The 21678-nt window shown below is 42.2% G+C and overlaps 1 protein-coding gene across 7 annotated transcripts in view; it reads left to right on the top strand.

The window, feature by feature from the left end:
• Window positions 1-21678, top strand: part of RBM47 (RNA binding motif protein 47) — an 88775-nt gene that overhangs the window by 55004 nt on the left and 12093 nt on the right. Inside the window, exon 1 of one of the 7 annotated variants that reach the window (XM_065837643.2) lies at window positions 2141-2345. The exons of 5 other annotated variants lie outside the window; for them this stretch is intronic. The gene's annotated coding sequence lies outside the window, so the exon portion shown is untranslated. Of the gene's footprint in view, window positions 1-2140; window positions 2346-11550; window positions 11689-21678 lie in introns of those variants that run through there. One more of the 7 variants, XM_065837642.2, reaches the window with a different exon arrangement.

Here is a 21678-nt window from a genome sequence, read left to right as displayed (position 1 = left end):
CTCCACTACCTAACTGCAACTCATTCATTTTCCCCAAACCACATCTCTAGCTGTTGGTTCCTCTTTCTGAGCTAAGAACTGGCACTGGGGTTTATAAAACATTGTGCTCCCAGCTTGGCAGGCACTTAGAGAAACTCCTTTGCTCCTACTATAAAATTTCCATGCTTTCACGCTGTTCTTATTTTCTTTCATAAGCCCAGTCTAAATGTTGTTATGTTCTTTCTAGCTGTGCAGTTGAGCAAGACTTGATTTCCCTGTTCTGATGAGAAATAAGACCATTGTTTGATATTAAACAAAATGTCATTTTGGTGCTTTTTCTGCTTTTGAAAGTAAGGACATCAGAAACAAAACCCTATAATGGGATAACAAATAAAATGGGCTTTCCCTTCGCTGAAATAATAAAAATGCACAATAACATGCAGCCAGTGGTTTCCAAACCACTAGGCAGACAACTAGTGGGATTGTTTCCTTATACATCTTTATTAAAAGACACTATTGACTTTTCAGATTTCTACCTATCCTAGATGTTTCTTGCTCGTTTTATTAGAAGGTCAGCTCTTTCTGAATATGTCTGCTTTGTTACTACTGCCTTAAAATGAAACACTGTTATAAAGAGCAACTGAGAGATGGAAAAAGATATAAGGAAAACAATTTCTCCTTCAAACCCTTGTGTTCCTTGCATGCATTGTCCTCTTTCTAGAAAAGGAGGGAATGAAGGAAGGAAAGCAGCTTTCTCTGGAGACAGCACTTCTACTACTGAACTGAAAATAGAAAAACCAGCATGCAGGATTTTCCACATATATCTCCCCATTCCACAAATGCAAAAATCCTTTTTTTCCCCCCGCCTCTCTCTCTCTCTGCTGCAGGCCACACCTTCAGATGTTTTCATTACTTCTTCTGTGACATTCCAGTAACTCTATTTTTGTATCAGTAGTGTACTTAACGAAGCCTAAATTTCGTGGTTGTGAAGACAGAAGGACCATTTTAGGGTTTAGGTTAATTAAAAAATGTTATATGCTTAATGAAAATGCAGCATAGTCTCAGAAATTTGATTTTTACTCAAAATTAGAATGTAACTGTGAACTTTTTGCATAATTTTGCTGATAAGGCTTCTGTGAGTTGGGCAATATAATGATTAAATTTTGTGTCTGAAAGACAGATATCTTTTTTTAATATGTTGTCATTTTAAGGCAGGGATATTTAAAGTCAGACCTCGCCAGGCCAATGTCGAGACACTTTTACAGTCTTCAAAGGCCCTTGAGCATGCTTAGTTCCTACTTAGCTCAGTGTGAATTTGACAGACAAGGACTGGAGGATTTAACATCATTATGACCAGTTGATCTATAAATAGCAAAACTTATTAAGTCTGGTTTTCTATAGTATCACCATAGGAATGCAGAGCAATTCCAGCTCCATCCCATGTCCCCAGCTCCTCCCGCCCTCCCACCCTTTGCATTACTCCCTCATTGGTCTCTGCACCCTTTCCCGCAGGCTGGGTGGCTGCTGGGGCCGTGGGTGCCCTCACAGGCAGGTTGTACAGCCCTACTGGCCTCTGCTTCGCAGGGTGGGGAAAAGCTCACCTGTAACTGCCTTTCCCTCAGCTGGATACAAATTCCGTCTCTCTGGGTTAGCCCTGTTTTCCTTGGCTGCAGCTGGCCAGCCTGTCCAGAAGTGTGAACCGGGAGAAGGGGTCTGGCAGACACAGAATGAGCTCGTACGCTTGGGGTGGGGTGTGGGGCTGTTTTTAGGAAACCAAACTAGGAACACCACACATTCAGCAAAACCAGGAACAGCATGCAAGTGCTAGGATGTGCAAACAGGGAAATTAACTCCCAGACAAAGACAACGAGTCTATTTATTGCCTGTTTGCTCAGTTAGAGCGTCAACTGCTCTTTGTCTTCTGTGCTGAATTGCACCCCCTCCCCTTCCAAATTTTACGGTAGTTTATACCTGTGAGCTTTGAGTGTCACAGCAGCTTCACTTCTGGAGCACCTGTGGTAAGCTGGAGTGGCTTTAGCCATGTAACCATGAGCTACTGCTGGACTTTGTTCGCTTCGACGTGCTGAACTTTGGCCAGAGGAGGTAGGAGAGAAGCTGCTTACTCTTGGTGAAACATGATCACAGTGTACCCAGGGAGGAACCTTTTGTAAAGTGCCCTTTAGTCAGCTCCGGTTGTCGTTAGGGGTTGTAATAATTTAGATTCCCTTGATAGTTTCAGTAAAAGAGCATCTGAAAGCACAAGGTCTGTCCTGCTGGGTACTGGGGACACAACGGTGACAGTGGCACCAGGCACGGGACGGCTTAGCGGGGCACAAGCCTTCAGGAGGCTGAGGAGCGACGTGTAGGTTAGTAACCATACCTTGTGGCGGTATTATAGTCACTTGCAGTGGTATTATGGTCATAGTTATATTTCCTATGGTATTTAGCAGGGATGCAGGCTGTGTGGGAGGGAGCTTGATCAGTGAGGCACCTATTCCAGCCTCCTGGACTGTAGTAGTTGCCCTAAAACACAGTGTAGGTATTTACAGAGGAGGTGGTGATAGAAAAACCTTGTTTTAGAGAAATCTCTCTTCCTAGTTGCTAAATGCAAGAGACTGTCTTATGCTTTAGATGGGAAGGTTGTTTCTTTTGTGAAGCTGACCATGCCTTGAGTACCACTGAGTGTCTGTTAGAAAGAGGCAGTCCTTGTGGAGGCTCCTGTTCTTCCAGGACACAAGTGTCCTCCTGCACCATGTACCACAACCGTCACACTGTACTTTGCAATTGCTCTTTTAACATTATGTAACCAAAAGTAACTTTCACGTGTATAAAATTATCTTTTCAGGAGTAAATGCACAAACTCAAAATACTACATTTTTTTCCTCTCTGAAATTACATAGCTCGGTGACTGCATAAGGAAATTACTTTTCCTTTGTTTGCATCATCAATATACTTAGGAAATTATGTGCCAGGCAATTTAAATCCACTTGGGTTTCATTTTTAGCAATAAGTGTTCCCAAAAGAATTCAGAGTTTCCAAAGAAAAGCAGTCTAAACCTTCAGTATAACCTTACTACTCTTCTTTGGTCTTGCGGCACATCTTCAGAAAAAGATTTTGCTTCATTTTACAAAAGACAAACATCAAAACAAGGGAAATGCAGCACCTGACTTTGTTTTTTTCTGGGATGTGCTGTCTTGTACATACCACCAGTTTCATACTATGAGACATATGATAAGTCGAATTAAATCCCTGGTGTAACATTGTTCATGTCAAACATGATAATGTGGCACCAAGGGTGAAATGGCTTCATTCAGATAAACTTATACACCAACAAAATTTCAACCACCTCTTCACATACAGTCTTAAATATAAACAGAGCAAATAATCCCTTCTACAGATAGAAAATTCAGTCCTCAAGGTTGATGTGGAAGTCTAAGTATTTGGACAGATGAGGGACAAGTGACAACCTGGTTGTTGCCACATTAATCTGTGTACTAGACAACAATATGTTACATTTTCATATTCAGAGATTCTGTGCTAAATCATGTACTGATGAATCAAATAGGATAAGACTTGAACAGACTGGGCAAACATTATTCATTTTCTCTTCTGGAATAATCTCTGGCAACATAGCAGGAAGGGCAATGTCCTCAAACAGAGGTCTCTGCTCACCTCCTCTGGTGCTCTGAAGACACCACACAGCCCTAGAAAGGTCAGATTTCAACCATTTTAGTTGCATGGAGACTGTAGCAGCGTTCTCTGGATATTTGGTAACATGCTTACCTTTAAAATGTAACTCATATGTATTCCCACCAATTAGATGTGGTTCCTTTAGGAGTTTACCATGTGTGGTTTGGAGAAGGGCGGTAAGTCACTGACCTTCTCAAGTTCCTGAGAAGATTTAAGTGTTTGTTGTTGGTTTTGTTCATGGTTTTTGCTGTTGGTTTTGGTTGGTTGGTTGATCTGGTTTGGTTATTTGTCTGGTTTTTGTTTTGGTTTTTTTTTTGGTTGTTTTGTTTTGTTTTAAAAAATAGGATTGTGTCTGCGGGATTACAGTCATTTGCCACCTGGATAATGCATTGACAAGCTGCAATTTCCCGTTTAGTTGCAGATCCCTCCTTGCAAACAGGAAATGTCCCAGGTGCATGGAGAGCATTACTTATGCCCAGCAGTTGGGGATGGTAATTCCCATTGTTATGTCTCTTCCCTGGACCCAAAGGCAGCAGAGTACAGAGTCTTTTAGCTGGAGTCTTCTCCTTCCCCCCAAAACAAGGTGGGCTTGCCCACAATGCCTACCCTGGGCAGTCCCACGGTCTAAATGCACCTACCCTGCAGAAGAGAAGAAATATGAGAAATAAATAGGGCAGAGCTGAGAGTGCAGATATTGCTCAGAAAAGCTCATTTTGTGTCTCCAACCCCTCCTTCAGCCAAAGGAAGAGATCTTCCAGTCTCAAGACCTTTTTGTGCAGCTTCTGAGCTTAAACTCAAGGGTTTGTTTATTACCAGTTTAGAAATGTCCTCTCAAAAATACAAGCCTTCACCTAGAGATAGGAAGTGTGGGGCTTAGGTTCATCCTGAATGAGTTATACGTCCCACTTAGGCTTTATGCATGGCTCAAGAGCGGCAGATCCTAGGTCATTGTGGAAACATTTTATTTCCTGAGGAAGGAAGGAGCAGTTTAACTGATGGATTTAATAATTACAGCCATTCAGATCATTCTTCTCATTCCTAAACATTTCAGCTATTATGGTCCTTGATATCACAGACACTTCACCTGTTTTATCTTGTCAAATATCTATAGGGGTAAGTTATGTCAACATTCCTCTGAGGTCTTTGTCTAAGAGAGAAGTAGTTTAGAGCGGAAGCGTGGTCCTGTTAAAAAAAAAAAAAAAAAAATCACCTTCCTATGATTAGTGAGAGCTGCCCAATAACACAGCTCTTGAGGAATTTCAAGTTTAATTAGGCTGGCTCTGCCCTGCAGAGAGACCTGGGCCAGCACTGGCAGTCAGGGGGATGATGCCCAGGAGCCCCACACTGGTGGTGGCCACAGCCCAGGTGCAGCCACAGAGCTGAAAGTGCCTTTTGCTATTTAAGCATGTTTGATTATGGTGGGTGGTTTTACCACAGGGTTGCAAAGTTCATACCAAGAGCAGCTTAGTTTAGGTTTGTGTTTCTGCATTGTGCAAGTGGCTCGGTATAGGCGCAGCTCTGGACCTTGCCTATGCTGTAGATAACGTTTGGTGGAATTACAGGCAAACTCATGCTGTTTCCCCTGCTGTGGAAGCACATCCTAGATGGGGAGCAGTGTCCTGTCAATTGCATAGCTTAAACCAGCACAAAACCAGAGCAAGCCGCAGTGGCTCAGGAGCGGTGTGCCAACAGCTGGGTTCTGGTATAATGCTGGCCGCTGGCAAGAAAGCTCAGCCAAAGGGAGGTTTGCAGCCCAAATCCTGCCTGCCTGTGGTGAAGGTCTGCAGTGGAGAGGAGCAGACAGGATGCAGATACTGGCAGAGGAGGAGCCGGGTATTCTGGCAGCATGGGCCTGGGATAAAGCTTGGTCTGCTTAACACAGACTTCTTTGGCAATGACATCTTTTCTGTGCATGGCAATTCAGACTCTGCTGACACCATCAAAAGCTGCTTTTTCTAGCCCTGATGATAAATCGGTGTTCTGACATGTGAAAGTTGCGAACATGTAATTAAATGTAATGGAAGAGACACCAGAATTAATGGATACAGTCAACTCCTCTGCAGCTCATTTAGTCTCCTCTAGTCTAAATTTTTCCTTCATGTTACTGGGAGGTGGAAAAATAAATTTGTGTTTCTGAAGGGAACTGTGTCAGTTTCCTTATCTGATAATCTCTTTTTACAAACAATTTCCGAGTGATGCTTATTGTTTTATTTTCAATAAGATATTAAGAACAAAAATATAAAAGTTCATGCCCCAACCAGAGATGATGCCCGTTGGCTGTAGGAAAAGCTCTTTCACTAAATATTCTTATATTCTACTGTGAGCAGAGCAATTGCTGGAAGAGAGTAAATGAGGATTACGCGTGCTAACCACACTAATTTTCATACCCTGATTCTGGAAGCCTCCTGTAAATATATAGGTCTGGAGTTCTTTATCCTCCCTCTTGTGAACATGTATCACAAACCCCTGTGATGCTCTCTTTTGCAAAAAGGCCCCAGAGGGGACCAGTGAGAATGTTATTTGCTGGGAACCTTTTAATTATCAAAATTGGCTGGTATATAGTTGACCTGTGCTGGCTGGCTATCCCTGCCAGCTACAGAAGATGGCCAGCAGGTGCCTTTCAGTGACCCGTGGAGCTCACACTACCATGCTGCACCTCCCTCCTTGATTCCTCCAGTACCTTCAGCGTCTCGAAACCTGCAGCACTAAAATTCACAGGCTGGATTCAAACTTATAAAGAGTAACAGTTTACTGTCCTACCCTCTGATCTCTCTGGATGGTTCAGTGAGCTTCTTGGTGTTACAGAAAGGTTCTCATCTACCCCACTGTGACCTCTCATTGGCTTCTCCGGAGTGGGAACTGTGCTGTGAAACTAGAGTCAGCAGGCTTCAAAAGAAATTTTACCCATTTTCCCATGAGTTTGCTCATTGCTGGTGATTCAACAAACGCTTTAAGCCAGCAATGCTGACAGAAGGACCAGTCCCACCTTCTTCTTCCCTTCTGCCAGCACAGGTGTTCAGGGAGCGTGTGGGGGGTGCAGCCTCACAAACGCCTCTGGCAGCACAAGCGGAGGCTGCATGGGGTGGCTGTGGATGGAGTGGGACTTCACACTGGGGACAACAATTTAGCATGTTTGTGAGGCTGTGATGCGAAACACTGGTCTTGAGCAGGCACATCAGGCTAGTGAGGGCTAAACCTTTTTCCCGTAGTGTTTTATTTACCCCGCGACTGAAAAAGCAAGCATCATGTTAACGTCCCTTGTAGATATGTCCATCCAGAACCGACCCTGTATTTATTTTAATGGAAAGCAAACATACCACAGAAACATAATGAGTGTGACAATATAAAAAAACCTTTGGGTTTTGCTGGTTTCCTTCTTTCCTTATGTGCTAATTAAAATCTGTTGCACTCCGTGGCTTTATTCAGTATCTGTGTTCTTACATTTTGGAACCTAAAACCTGCTTTCAGGTTTAAATGAAAGCACAAAATGGCACATGGGGAAACTGAGCCTACTCTCCAGGGTGAACCTCTGTTCTGACTTTCACTGCAGAATGACAATTAATGTGTGTACTAAAAATAAAACAAAAATATTTGTCTAGGACCATCATGGTTTTCAGGGCTTCTCTCACTGCCCATGAACCAGAGAAGCCCAAGATTAAAAAAACAAAAGGGGAAAGCCCAAGGTGTCTTTGACCAAATTTCCCCCTGGTGTGGGACTCCACCTTCAGGGCTGTGACTTTGTCCTCTCCATGCTGGGAAGGGGGATGTGGCTGGGGCTGGCAGGGCAGCAGGGCAGTCCACCTTGTCAAGGGCATTTACTGGGAATCCTCTGTGATGTGGCAAGATAAAGGTCAAAGCACTGGCATAGCTTACCCATGGAAAGGGCTTTTCTGTAAGAGAACTCGGAAAGCTGTTGTCTCCAAGTGTCTACCTGGGTGCCCGAATACCTCTGAAAATCACTTGAGACTATACAGTAAAGCTGTTTTGAGACATATAATTGTATGTGGTGTTTGTTGTATTCTATCCACCTGGAAAAAAAAAAATAAGTGTTGTGGTACTTGTTACAGACTGTATGTTCTCTAAAGGATCTCCCCAGGTTTTGGTCTGCAATAACTTATAAAAGTCAGGAAATGACGAATTGTGCTGTCTTAACTCACATTGTGTAAGAACAGGTGTAAAATAACATGTTATTCATTTAAATAAGTGGTGTTGTCCCTTTAAACATTCAAATAGGCAATAAAATGGTTCTGTGAACATGTGGGAACCTGTTCCACCAAACACCAAGTGGTTTTGTTAAAAAAAGAAGGAAAAGAAAGTAAAGGGAAAGAAGGCTGTCTACTACATTATGAGATCCTGATTTTTGTGGCTGTGTTGTGGCTGAGGAGTGGCTTATGTGTGAATATACTGACAAATTCTAAAGACTTTCTGAGACTAAGATTGGAAAACTTGCAGTTCACTTATAAATTCACATGTTCTTTCGGTGAAATATTTTACCTGGCACATTCCTTTCTCATTCCACTACCGCCTCTCAGCAGTTTTGAAGACCAAATATCACCACAAAAGTCAACCCACCGTTCAGTCCATTCTCTCCCTTCTCCCTTCACTTGCTTATGTCTGTACTGTTACACAGTGCTAGGCTGCACCCTGAAATATCTCCTGAAAGCCTATTTCCTACCATGATCATCAGAAATACTAATTCTCATCCAGATAATGACACCACCCCAATGAAGTCATGAGTCTGTGATCAGCCTCTGGATCTCCCAAAGCATTTGGTTTTGATCCTTCTAAAAGTCTCTGAAAGAGATCCAATGTTTTATCAGTGCTTGTCATCGCATTGAGGAGCCCAGTGCACCCGATCAGCGTAGGCCAGAGCATGTATCTGCTTGTATTACAGAAGAGAGACAGTCGAGGGGAAGCACACCATCTCCTTGGAAGCTTTTTCTATGGCAGGGGAAAGGTCCTTAGCTGATAAGCATTAACATATCCCAGTGAATCTCACTTTTTTCTTCAAATTTTCAGTATTTTCTATCACTGTATTCAGAAGAACAATTATTTAGGAAGAACCTTTCACATGTAATTCCACTACAGGAAAGAATGAAAGGAAATGGAAGGTCTATTGGAAACATAGACGTGGACTTTTCTCTGCACTGTTCCGTTTCTCATTTCTTAGGATTTGACCCCTGCTTAGTTGTCAATCACCAAAAAGAGGAAACAACTAAATATTTATGCTGTTATTGTAACAGCGACACTTCATCATTGTAATCAAGTCGTATATTAGGAAAGATGTGTTTCTATCCTTATGCCAGAGCAGTGGATGCTGTATGGAGAGGAGTGTGCATGTATGTACAGAATCCATCCACCCTGCTGCTTGGATGGCTCTGCCCCTAATGCTTTTCGACTCTGCCTTAGGTGTATCCCTCTTATGATGCCAGAGTCATCATAAAGAGGCATATAAAAAATAATGTAATTTTTATGAACACAGCGTGCTTGAAGCCAAAGGGATGTAGGTGCCTAATGCCAGGGAAAGCTAGGGGACACACAATATTCTGCCCAGCTTTCTTAAGTTCCGTATAAAAGCAGAGCCTGCAGGACAAATTAATATATTTTCCAATTCTGCCATTGGGGATGCTAACACCTCAGAATACCCTGCAGCATCTTGATCTATTGGTGTTCATTGTTTTAAACACTAATCGGGTCGTAACTTGGGAACTAACTAGTTGGAGCTAAAAGTCAAAGTATAAAATGAAAATCAATAGTTTGAGTGGCCTCCCTACACAATCCTAATTGACATGGTGTATTCAAGAGCCTTCTAAAAATGATCCCATCATCTCACTAGCATCAGTGTTTTTTCATTCCTCATACACCAGAATAGTCTTCCCTATGCATTCAAGTATTTGCATGACTGTAGCTGATGTGATCCACTTTATAATGCTTATGGTTAAAAGTTTGGTTTGTTTTCCAACAGAAAAATGCAAAGTAAACAGAAGGATACTGTCTTTAAAAATTGAATTAATCTGATGGAGAGAAGTTTTGCAAGCTTATATCAGCTAAATATTTTATACTTACTTCCCATAGAGATCAGTGGGATTGAGGCATGGATCTGATCTTGGCAGAATCTCCTAGATTTTATCCCTGGATTTAAGACTGATTCCTTCCATAGTCTTGGGCAAACCATTTAATTTCCATGCTGCAGCTTCGCTGCAGAACCTGCTTCTCTGCAGCTCTTGCAGCTAGTGAGTTAACATTTGCAGAGAGGAATCCTGAAGGTGAAAGACTTGTACAGTAGACCCGGGCTGCAGGCATTTTGGGAGTAGGATCCTGGCTGCAGGTGTGTTTGTGCAGTGCCTAACACCCCGTGGCCACAGTACAGTGGATGGACAAGTCTAAAAATCCAGAACAGAGTGACTGCAAGCACCCTTCGGGCTTGCGGTGTCAGTATAACAGCTATCCTTCCTGTTCACTCTCAGAAACCATTACAAAGATGGTTCTTTTGCCCATCTTTGCAATCCTCTACATTTCTCTCTCTAACTTGGAGCCTTCTAATTTTAGTGATCTTTTGACCCACTGACCCCCTACCCTGCTTCTCTATCAACCAGCCTCTGACTGCAGTACAAGGATGTCTCTACATATTACATGCCCAGATTAAACCACTCAGAGGCCAAGAACAAAATATTATGTAGGACCACCTGATACAAACTGGCAGTACTTCCTCTGCAGAATCCACCCCTGTGCACAGTTTGTCATTGAAAAGTTAAGACACTTCTCCTTCCACACTAAGATGCCCTGAAGTTGCTGCCTGTGGGCTACTTGGATGAAGATTTGGACGAAGCTTTACTTTTTGGAAAAAAAGAGGAAGAAGAAAGGAATGACTATGCCAACAAAAAGAACAAAAACAAAAACTGGGAAAAGACTGAAAGCTGTAGTTGTTTAGCTTCTGCAGTATGCTGTTTGCTTTCCACCATCTCCGGGCAGCGGTGTTTCCCAGAAATTAGCCGTCTCCCAAGGCATGCCCTGCTCCCTCTTCTCCCGCCGGCTGGCTGTGCACACTGCTTGCCGACCGGGCAAATCCATCATCCAAGGAGTGCTTCAGTGCGGTTCCTCCTCTTGGCTGCTCGAGAAGGTGTGTTGTTTGCTTTGCCTAAGTGCTCCCGGGGCCTAATGCTCCGTTGTTATGTACAGACCATTTCTGCTATCATGAATCATGTTTTACCACCCCTGTATTTTACTCCTGCACCAAGCTCTTTTTTTCTTTCAAGCAAACAAGTTTGAGTTTCCGTGTTTGCCACTGAAGTGGTGCACGCTGGGTACATGGCACAGGCTGAGTTATTCTTACCGTCCCGCTGCTGCTGAGATCAGGAAACCAACTTCTTGCTCCAGAAGCCGTGGACCTTTTTTTTTTTTTTTACAAGCAAAGGTAAATTGATTCAGTGCAGCCTGAAATAATTTTGCCAGACATGTATAAAGAAAAAAAAAATCTCTGAAAAAAACGCATGCCGTCAAGCAAAATATGCCCTTTTCTTATCTTATCTGTTGTGAGTAACTCAAGCTATTTGCACAACGCCTTGTGCTAGGAAGGAGTTGTTTGTACATGTTTCACCCTCTTTTTTCCAAGTTTTGAATTTTGAATGAAATCTTTATCTTCAAATTCCTCCTCCCTGCAAAAATATCATGGTTTCTCTTTCCTATGCTTCCCCGAAGGTTGGACTCAGCCTCCCCTCCAAAGATCCCTTCATTGCAGATGGTTTTCTATTACTCTTCAAACCGCTTTGGAGGGCCCTCTGCATCTGGCAGCACTAACATCCCCTCTCTCTCCCTCCCGTCCCACCCACTTAGCCTCAGCCTAAGAGCCCTTAACAAATGACTCCCAAGGAATTTAAATGGCTAACGCTTGCTGGCCAATAACGAGATGCATAAACTGTATAACCAGGTTACACAGCTCTTGCCATTAGGAAGAAAGGTTGCTCGGGCAAAGGCGTGAGTCCTCTTAACCTGTCGCACTTCGATCGTGGGACCAGGCAGGTAAGGGAAATCTTGTTTGCTCTGTAGGGCTTTTTATCTGGTTTTCGTTTATCGGGGAGTTCAGACTGAAAGTATGTCATTGTCAAGGTGCCGGGTATGGGTTTTGCCTTGCCTTACAGGGTCCTAAAGGGTTGTTTGAGAAGCAACTGCTTCTAAGCTTCAACTACAAGCTCAACATGTGAATAACTTAAAGAATTTAAGTAGCAAATAGCAAAGCGAATGTCTGAACAGTGAAAACTAAAATAGTGAAATTTCAGATGGAAGAAAGCAAACAAAATCAGGTTCTTTCTATTATCTTAAGTCAACGAAGTGAAAGGTAGCTATTTACAATGACCTTACATTGTGTTTTCAGTTGGGCTGTCTCTGCTGTTTGCTGTTTGTGCTGCCTGGTATTTTGTTCTGCTCTTATTCAAGAGACTGACATAAAAATCAAGCTTTAAAAGTGGGTTATCGGCTTTAGCTGCAGAATTTGGAGTTTGTAGAATGAAGGTGGCTAGGAAGTTTGAGCAAGCAAGGTATATATGCAATTATTATTAACACAAACTCCTCGTGCATACTGAATACTTGACAGTGTTTTAAAATAATTAAGTTCTCATATTATTCTATTCCCATTCTTCTTAAGTAGCATGTGAAATGTTTAAGGTTTGTATATGACACAGGACATGTGACCTTAATCTTTATTTATTCATTTATTGCTTTATTGGGATCAGTGCTGATATCAATAGTGAAGTTTGAACTTAAATCTGGAAAAAATCACTTGAATCTAAAACCTTAAAAAAAAAAAAAAAGTAAATGTAATTATTATAAGTAAGGTTCAGGTTTGATCTAATTTAAACCAATGGCAAAATTGTTTGTTCACACGTGGAGCAGATGCAGCAGTTGTGTATAATGGTATCATGTCCTGAGCCAGGTGGGATTGCAGCCGTGCTCCAACACATGTGTAAACTGCTCCTTCACCCTTTGCACACCCAGGCTTGCTGTGGAGCACAGCCAGTGCTTGGGACACGTGAGGGATGTCACGGCAAAACGTTACTGCCATCCACCCCTGGTGATGCTCAATGGCATGGCAGGCTGGGCTGTAGAAAGGGCGTCTTTTTCAATCGTATTATTGCAGTTGAACCCCGAAGACCTTGAGATCCAGCACAGCCCATGCTGGCCTGTTTCAGTGTTAACCGATGGAACCGATGGTGTTGCACCAAAGGCCTTGCCAGTGTCTGAAAGAGCTGAGAGAGCTTTTTAATTAAATTAACAGTTAATCTAACAGGACTGCAAAATGTGTCCTTTTTACTCATCAAGACAAGGCCATAAGACCATCTATCAAGAGCTTGTTGGAATGTTGTTGGTTTGATTATTTTTCCATGTGTTCTCATTTAGGTCTATGCTCTATAACTGAGATTAGATAATGTGTTGGATAAAAATAAATAAAGTTAACAAAGGAGGAGCCATTTTGCTACTATTTTTAATAATTTCTATTCAATTCTGCATTTCAGCTCCATTCTTTGCTGAAGAAATGACAGTGAATCAAATGTTGCTTGTCTGATTTCTTCAGCTTTTAATTAAAAAAAAAATCCCAGTTAAGGTCAGCAGACGGTGAATTTCAAATGACTTCTGTCTCAAATCCCACTCCTTTTCTGAAGTGCACAGAAATTTCATTTCCAAACCATGGGTATTTCCCACCGAGCTGTAATTTCAGTAGATTTAAGTTGTCTTTAATTAACCCGGCACAGGAATGGTGCCTCATGAGAGTCCCTGCCTTGGTTAAACATTTTTTTGAATTTATAATATTAACCCTGGGCACAGGTAACGACTGCTGGAAATCTCTTCCTTGTACTTGTAAACCTCGTTTCTCAGTTTCAATCCGAAGTTCAAAGGTTTGTACGGACTTCTTAGATCAGAGGTCAGGTACAAATTGCTGCACTTTGCAGCTCATTTCTGCCGATATGACAGAATTTCACAGCAAAGACGATTGCTTTTCATCCCCCTCTCCTCCACACATGGGCAACGCCAGGCAGTTAAAAGCGTGATATGTACAAGTCAGCCATTGGTACCTGAGTTTAATAAATAACTAACTGGGTTCCAGTGGTGCAAGGTGCATATTATAAAAGGGGTCAAATGTCAGTGCACAAAGGAAAAAAAAGAAAACAACACTCAGCCACTGACGAAGCCAAACGTTTTGAGTTTAATGTACTTTCAGCAGTGAACATTCACATCCCAGTTGTGGTTTGCTTTATGCTGATTTTCATTTCTGTGACCTGAGGGGGAGGGAACATGTTGGGCCACTTTCAGCTTTCCCTGAAGTCTCTGCCTCCTGCTGAAAGCAGAGCTGCAGGTTGGGGCCCCTGTTGTTGCACTGTTCAAGTGGTGAACACAAAACTGAGAATGTTGCAATAAAAATAGTGGATAAGATTAGGGTGAACTGAAAAGTCTGAAGCTATTTTTGTTGTTATAAAATTGACTGAGCAAGTAGACTTTGTACGAACAGGCAGAACGTGTTGTGTTTCACTCTGGGATCTCCAGAAGAGTTAGCTGAAAACGTTAAGGCAGAAAGGCTGAAAAGGGAACCGTCGTTTATGAACTTTTTAGATACTCTTGGTTGCACTGTAGCGTCAAACATGTTACTGTAATGTTTACATAGACAGACAAACAGACAGATAGTGTTCTGCATTATAACAAAGAAAAATCACAAGCACGTGCATGCATATCCCTGCTCCACAGAGTTCAGCAAAGACATTGACAGACATTTTCAATGATCGAACGAGATGACCATGTTCACATATAAGATTTTTCTTTAAAGAGGCAAGAAGTGGAATAGGTGAATGTCTTATCTTTCCTCTGTAATAATTAACAAATTAGTCTAGTCATGGTTTTGTTTTTCAGTTGCACAAGATCGTTTTTCCTGTCTTATGGCAAAAGCTTGTGAGCTCCTAGTCCACACTGAAGGAAAGACTTCTTCCTTTCCTAGAAAGAATGCTTTTTAAAGCAGGCAGTTAATTTGGAGAACACACTTATCTGTACCAGCATCTCTGCAGAGAACACTGTTTAATTGCATTTGTGGTGAACAAACACCACAAAAAAGTTTCCCATCAAGTACAGCTCATCCAGAATAGGAAATACTTGTTACACACCAAGTGACTACATTGCACTTTATTTATATATCGCACGTTTTCCTGTCTGATCATGGTAATAATAGACTTTGTTGACTATATTGAAATATGGGAATTTGGGGGGAAAGGAAATGTTGTGTTGTTTCCTGATTTGGAAACAACCCATCTCTCATCTTCTCAGCTTTCCTCAACATGTGGCTTCAGTATCTTCCAGGATAATAACTTCAGCCTCAGCCAGCAACCAGTTCTATTGAAATAGCTGAGAGTTATAGAATTATTTTGAGTTGGACTGGGTAAAAGACAGAGCTGGGGCAAATTGTACAACACACGAGTTATGCAACTTGTTGGGACAAAGTTCTGAATGACTTGCAGCAAAGGGCATTATAAAATAAGGGAGGAGACTGGGTTTTGTTTACCCACACTTCCTTCAGAAGTGTTTAAAGCTGAGATGGCTGGTTTGTCACTGCAGTGGCATAAAAATACTCAAGAAACACACACTGTACCGACAGAATTCACATTGTCGAAATAGGAAAAATAACAACCATGTTGGTAGGATGCTCTAGATGTTGTTGGTTCTTTGGCGCATCAGTAACTTCATCAGCATAGCTTCATTCTTCCCATGGGAAAGCCATATACGCGTGAACAGAATTTTCACTTGTGAAAATCATCAGTGATATCTCATCGAATACTATTTTTGCAGTTTCTAGGCCAGGAGGTCACATTGTTGAGGAACCTCCATCCTGGGAATGTTCGCTGCTGGGCACTGATAGTGCCTATGGATAATGCAAGTGGAACCTTTGACAAACTTTGCAGAATCACGCTCCAAATTCAATATGCCTTAGAAGGATGCAGAGAAGTTGGATAACAGAATAGGTATAAATTTTGTGTAATACAAAGTGACTTTATTTTGTAGGGGAATCATAGTTTTAGCTCCATTTTTTCAATTGTATCTAAAATTGCTGTGAGGTAAGATTAATATGGCTAAGGGAACCAGTATAATATGGCTGAGAGAATTAGATCTGTGATTGTTATTGCTCTTAATGATAGTGATGAAAATAAAATGTTTAACCTTCAAATTCTAGTCTGAAGTTGTAGCCAATTGTTGACAGCACAAATTCGGTGTTCAATTATCTGATTAGCACACAAGTTTTAACCTGAAAAATTCCAGGATGTTAATTTACAGAATAATTTCAGGTGTTTTCCTCCTAAAAAGGAGCAAGAAGTAGAAGAACAGATTTATGTAATTTTGCTACAGTTTTTTAAACCAAACATATTGTTTCGATTGGTGCCAGGAGGACATAACCAGACCCTGCAAGAATTTTAAGGCAGGATTTTCAGTAGTGCTCATCGCTGTCTTAAATATATCCCTATAGAAGCCATTAGTCTTATAACTGATATCAGAGATAGTAGTGCTACATGTGGAGTACTGTTGGAAATATCACTCTTAATTTTCTTTCTGTTCCTGCTTTGAAGAGAACACAATCAAAAGGTGAAGCAAACAGTTCTTGGTATGTTTCGAATGGAACCAACCATTTTTAATGTGCTTAGGCCACTTAGGATGAATTTAAGCAACTGAGAATCATGCACAGACCCACTTTGCAGTAGCTCTACCCTGAAAACTGGTTTTCAGGCCCAGAATATTAACTTGCCCCACACAAGAGGAACATGACTACCTGATTAGAATAAAATAGAAGTTTAAGCTTGAAATATGAACTCTTCCACTAAATCAGTGTCCAGACCCCTGACGACAGGCCCTAGGTTAGGATGCCAAGTGTCACCCTTAGCAGAAATGGGAATTTCTGCAGCTAGCCTGGGGATTTAGTAGGCCAGTCTTATCCTACCCATTAGATACTTTACACTGTTTCTCTCTACATTTAAGTATAGTACTTCTGATGGGCAGAGTCACTGCTGTACATGTTGATGACTGAACACAGATGGGAAATGATGTGGTACAGCAAATGCTGTTGCGTGTGCATCTCCTTGGGTTCCATGCAGGACCAGAGCCAAAAGGCTTCTCCTGGTGACCCCAGCTGAAGTTTGATTGCCTTAATTCAGGCACACACATGATGATGAGAATGTGCAGTGCTTTAGCAGTGCTGACAGCAGGATAACTTGCACAGCAGACAGACATGCAATTGTCAATAACTAGTGCTGATCTGATCTATGAGATTACTCTCCCAAACTGCTCATCACAAGCTACCCATCAAGTCTCTTGCCAGCTGATGTTCCTGCCCCTTCAGGTGTGCTGATGCAGTTCACCACTTTCTCCAGAGTTGTGCCAAAATCATCCAGATTAAGAAAATCCAGTTTTTCAAAGCATTTAACCTAGCCTGGGGAGATTTCTTCACACAGCTCAGTACCTGGCTGGCACACTGTAGACACTGTCATGGCCTGTTGGCCTCAAATATTGTTGTGGGTTTTTTTGTTAAAAGCCTGAAGACATTGTCCATCCCTGGTAACCTTCCCTTTCCTGTATGAAAGTCTTTCAGAAGTCCCTAGCCAAAAAGCCATGCTGAAATGCTGCACTCTCTCTTGCACTGGCCCACCACAAGATTCAACTTCAGAGATGTGTATTTCATTAGTGACAGCAAGTAGGGAACCAAGCCGTGATCCAGCTCCTGTCGAAAACCACACTGAGGACTAGCCTTTGACACTTGAAATATAAATTAATTTGGAGTCAGGCAAAGTCTTTGCACAGATTTTTCACCAAAGATCAGAGCTCTTTTTCACCACACCTGCTGCCTGCCTTGCTTCTGTCTGCACTGTGCATGGAGAGGAGCCAAGGACACCACTTCCACGGGATGTCCCCTGAGGGACAGAGGGAGAAGCCTTCTGCCAGGGAGCACGTGGGCTGGCAGCGAGCAGTTGCAGGGCCAGTGGCTACGTTAGGCACATTCGTAAAAGAGGTGGGACTCTCTGTTCCGCCATTAGTTTGGGAAGGAGCACTTTGCACGCCTGCTCCCTGCCGTGGCTGCGGCTGCAGGACTGCCAGCTGGGCCCTGCAGTGCGACACGCCATGCATGGCTCAGCTTCCGTAAACAGCCCAAAAATGCTGGATTTGTTCAGCATGTTTATGCAAATAAATCGTAAGAAAGGAGTGACAGTGTTGCCAAGTAAAAGAAAATGGTGTATAATGATACCATAGTTACATTTAAACGGGAAGGTAACTTGCACATTACACTTGAAGCAATGCTCAAGCCACTACCTTATTTCAAATTAATGTGGCCTCTGCATTTTTCTTTTCTGTTGACAAATATGTAAACAGGCAAACTGGGCTTTCAGTAGGAGCATTTCTGTTGATATCTGATGTTTGTGATAAAATGATACAGTTGTTATTAGTAAGCTGTCGTTGTTATATACATTTTATGTGTCTGAAGTTACCATGAGAAAACAGTCAGCTTTTAAAAACAAAGAGCTTTAACAGCAACTGTGCTTCCAGAGCTGCCGCTCTATGTCAGCAGCAGGATTACCATTCACCCTTATTATTTCAACAGAAAAAGTAGGAAGGTCACATTTAAACCAGTAGCTGTTATTTCCCTCTGTCAACAGGATGTATTCAGTTAAAAGTTTGGTGACAGACCTTCCATGTGCAGCAGTGTGGCTTTAAAATGCAAAACTATGGCTGTTTCTTGAAGAAAGCAGGTGGCCCTGGTGTGTCCATGAGGGCACATTGGGTCAGCTCAGCGGGAGTTTGTATGGTCCAGGATCTGCAGCTGGAGTGGGGAAGTCCCCATCCCCTCATCCCTCCAGTTACTACCAAGCTGGTGGGTCTCCCTGGGGTCTCCTGCTGTCTGCCGTAGTGCTGGCACCCATCCTAATGCTACACAACTGCTGGTGGCTGCATCACCTGCAGAAGAACACATGATGCCACTAAGTCTATATAACACAAAACTGGAGGGATGAGTTAAGTGCAAACATAAACAAACCCATTTTACAGGAGCACATGAGTGGAGTGGACATGTGGTTGCTGCCACAAGGACACCGGCTGCATCCCTGTGTTTGTAAAAGCCTGTTTTACTGCAGCAGGTTCAACAGAGGAGCAGGTGGCTGTGTAACTTCACGGGCACTGCCCAGTGCTGGACAAGCCCAGGGATAAGAAGCTACACTGTGAGCATTGCTTTCTTGCCAGCGCCTCAGGCTGCAATCAAGTCATGGCATTTCTATTTTAAAAAAGACCTGCCTTGGTTAATCAGCCTGCTCACAATATGGTTTAGGTCAGTCACTGCCAACACAGTTTCCCGTTTAATATTCTGAGCTGTGATGTGGAAAAAGGTTAAAAAAAAGGTAATTAATGTATAGGGCAAGAACTATCTACACTTACCCAAATGGCAGCAGGGAAGGAGTTTTGTAAGCAAGGGGAAGTGAAATTTGACCAGTTTCAGTGAAACGTGTATGTCTGAGAGGCCACCTGTGTGAGAGAAAGTCCTTGGAGTGGAGACGCTGAACCGAAGGACTCGCAAGCCTGGCCCCTGGTAGGCTGGCGGATCTTAGCATCCATCTCACATGGCATTGAACAATCAAGCAGGCTTTACCTTTTTCTGAGAAGAAAAGAACCCGATCTTGTTTCTGTTTTCATAGTTAGTCATTTAAAACTTCGTTGTCTCCAGAGCTCAACCTTCCTCACTAGCAATTAATATTTTTGTCTGCCTCTCTTTTATGAATCTATGTCGTCAAGATCAGGTGTATCTTCCTCCTCAGAGACTAGAAAACAAGTGCTTGTATTTCACAAGTCACTACAATTTAATGTAGCTTAAATTTTTGCCTCTTCTAGCATTAATCACACCTGGTGGACATACTGAAATCAGTCTGGCTTTATTAAGGCCACTAAACCCGGAATACTAGCTCATGCCTTGTGTACACCCACAACACGTGGCAGCAAGGTTTCACAATCGGTTGGTGGATTAAAAAAAAAATGCACAAGTAGAGTTGAACACTTTGGAAATAGATGTTTTTTAAAAAAAAAAAATTATTGAGAGTGATTGCTTTTCGAAACAAAAAGCTTAGGTTGTTATGGCAGCCCATTTTGTAAGGCAGTAACAACAGGAGGTGAGAGCTCTCAAACCAGACATGCCTACATTTTTTCTTGTCAAGGTAGATGATATCTGAACTTTAGGAAGGTGTTGATTGTGTCATGTGGCAATGAATGTTGTTAAGTGCGTATTTAGCTACATCAAGTAGAATTACCTGGGCTTTATCATTGTCTTAGATAGTATATGCTTATGAAATCCACCTCTATGGAGCTGCATGGAAAAAAATTAAACATGTGATCATGAATCTTGATTCCCAATAAATGACACAGGGACAAGTGTATTTTAGGTTCACAAAGAGTTTTTAATTATTCACTGTCACAAATGGTGTATGTTACTGTTTGAAGCAAAGATGGCCATCAGCACTTAGAAGCTGCTTCAAGTACAAGTTCCAATACTAGAAATTGTCCTGCTGGTGCAATGCAAAGTGCTGGAGAAGATGACAGTTCCTGGGCAGCCACCAAATTAAGAGCTGGTTTCTGGTGGGCAGGGGAGGCTTTTCTCCACCTCTCCTCTCTCCACAATCCGGATGCCCATCTGTAGCTTTCTAGACCACAGCCCCAGCGACTTAGCACTGTAGATAATAGAATACAGAGACTTTTATTTTGTAAGTTGACCTAAAACTCATGGCAATGACTCATTTCTAAACTTACCCAAACCTGGGGCGATAAGTAATTCACTTGCCAACAGGTGGCCCATGTAAAGGTAATGATTATTCCCCAGCAGTGTTTGTTTAACAAACTTTGCTTTCATTCAGGGAAAGGTGAAGTCACACTTTTAGGAAGAAATTGTCAAGTGAAAAATGAAAATGTTTTTCTCTGCCGTACTATTTTAATTATGTCAAATAATTCCTAGGAGTAAAATAAAAATGTCTGACTGTGACACATTAAAAAGGGGGAACACTGGAATCTGCAAGAAATATATTTATCAACGTTTTAAACAAGAAGCTATCAAAACCTGATGTACTTCCGTGAAAGACCTGGCTTCAAAGAAACTGTTTTCTAAAGTTTTGCCTGGGCAGCAGCACCACTAGTACTGCCCTCCACCTTCTCTGCCTCCCCCTCTGCTCTCCATATTTTTAAATTGAGAGGGCCCAGAAGCATCAGCATGTAACACCCATGGCCCAAACACACCTGTGGGATCAGGCCCTACCACAGACCAAGGTGCAGAGGTCTGGTTTCCCTATCCCAAACGCATTTAGGACCTGAACCAGGCACAGTGCTGTTTGCCCTGACTGGTGCGGGGCCATCTCTGGGTACAGACCAGCACAACTCTGGGCAGCTCAGGAGCTTTACTGAAAATAAATCTGAGGTTCTAAGGTTACTAGGATTTAAATGGGTTTTGTGGACCATACAAATCAGGCTTAGATGCCTAAATTTTGCACCCATGTTTCCATGGACTTGAGCCTACTTGTACTAGTGAAAGACCTACCTGCACGGTAACCAATGCACTGAAAATGCCCAAAGAGTTCTAACAAAGCATATCTATTGGGGTGCTATTGAGACAGAGAGAAATCTATGTCCCACTGAATAACATGACTCCATAGAGTAAATAAATCTAGCTGAAGCTTTGTCCTTTCTTTTTGGAAAATAAGCTTGTCAATCCCAGATTGTTTCTTACGGTGGTTTGCAGAGTTTCCTACAGGGGGCAGTGTTTTTTGGCAGTTCCATCAACAAACTGGTCATGAATGCAAATCAGCTAAGGCTGATGGACTTAAAAAAAAAAAAAAAAAACAACACAAACACAAACCCAACAACAACAACAAACACAAACAAACAAAACCCCACACAAACGAGGAGGAGCCAATGTGCAGCAGTCAGTAGGTGGGATCTTCTCAGAAGGCAGCTGGAATAGGACTG

Source organism: Patagioenas fasciata, chromosome 4 (assembly GCF_037038585.1).
Source record: "Patagioenas fasciata isolate bPatFas1 chromosome 4, bPatFas1.hap1, whole genome shotgun sequence".
NCBI classification, from domain to species: domain Eukaryota; kingdom Metazoa; phylum Chordata; class Aves; order Columbiformes; family Columbidae; genus Patagioenas; species Patagioenas fasciata.
Note: the sequence above shows the minus strand (reverse complement) of the source record. Positions and strands in the feature narration are given on the sequence as shown.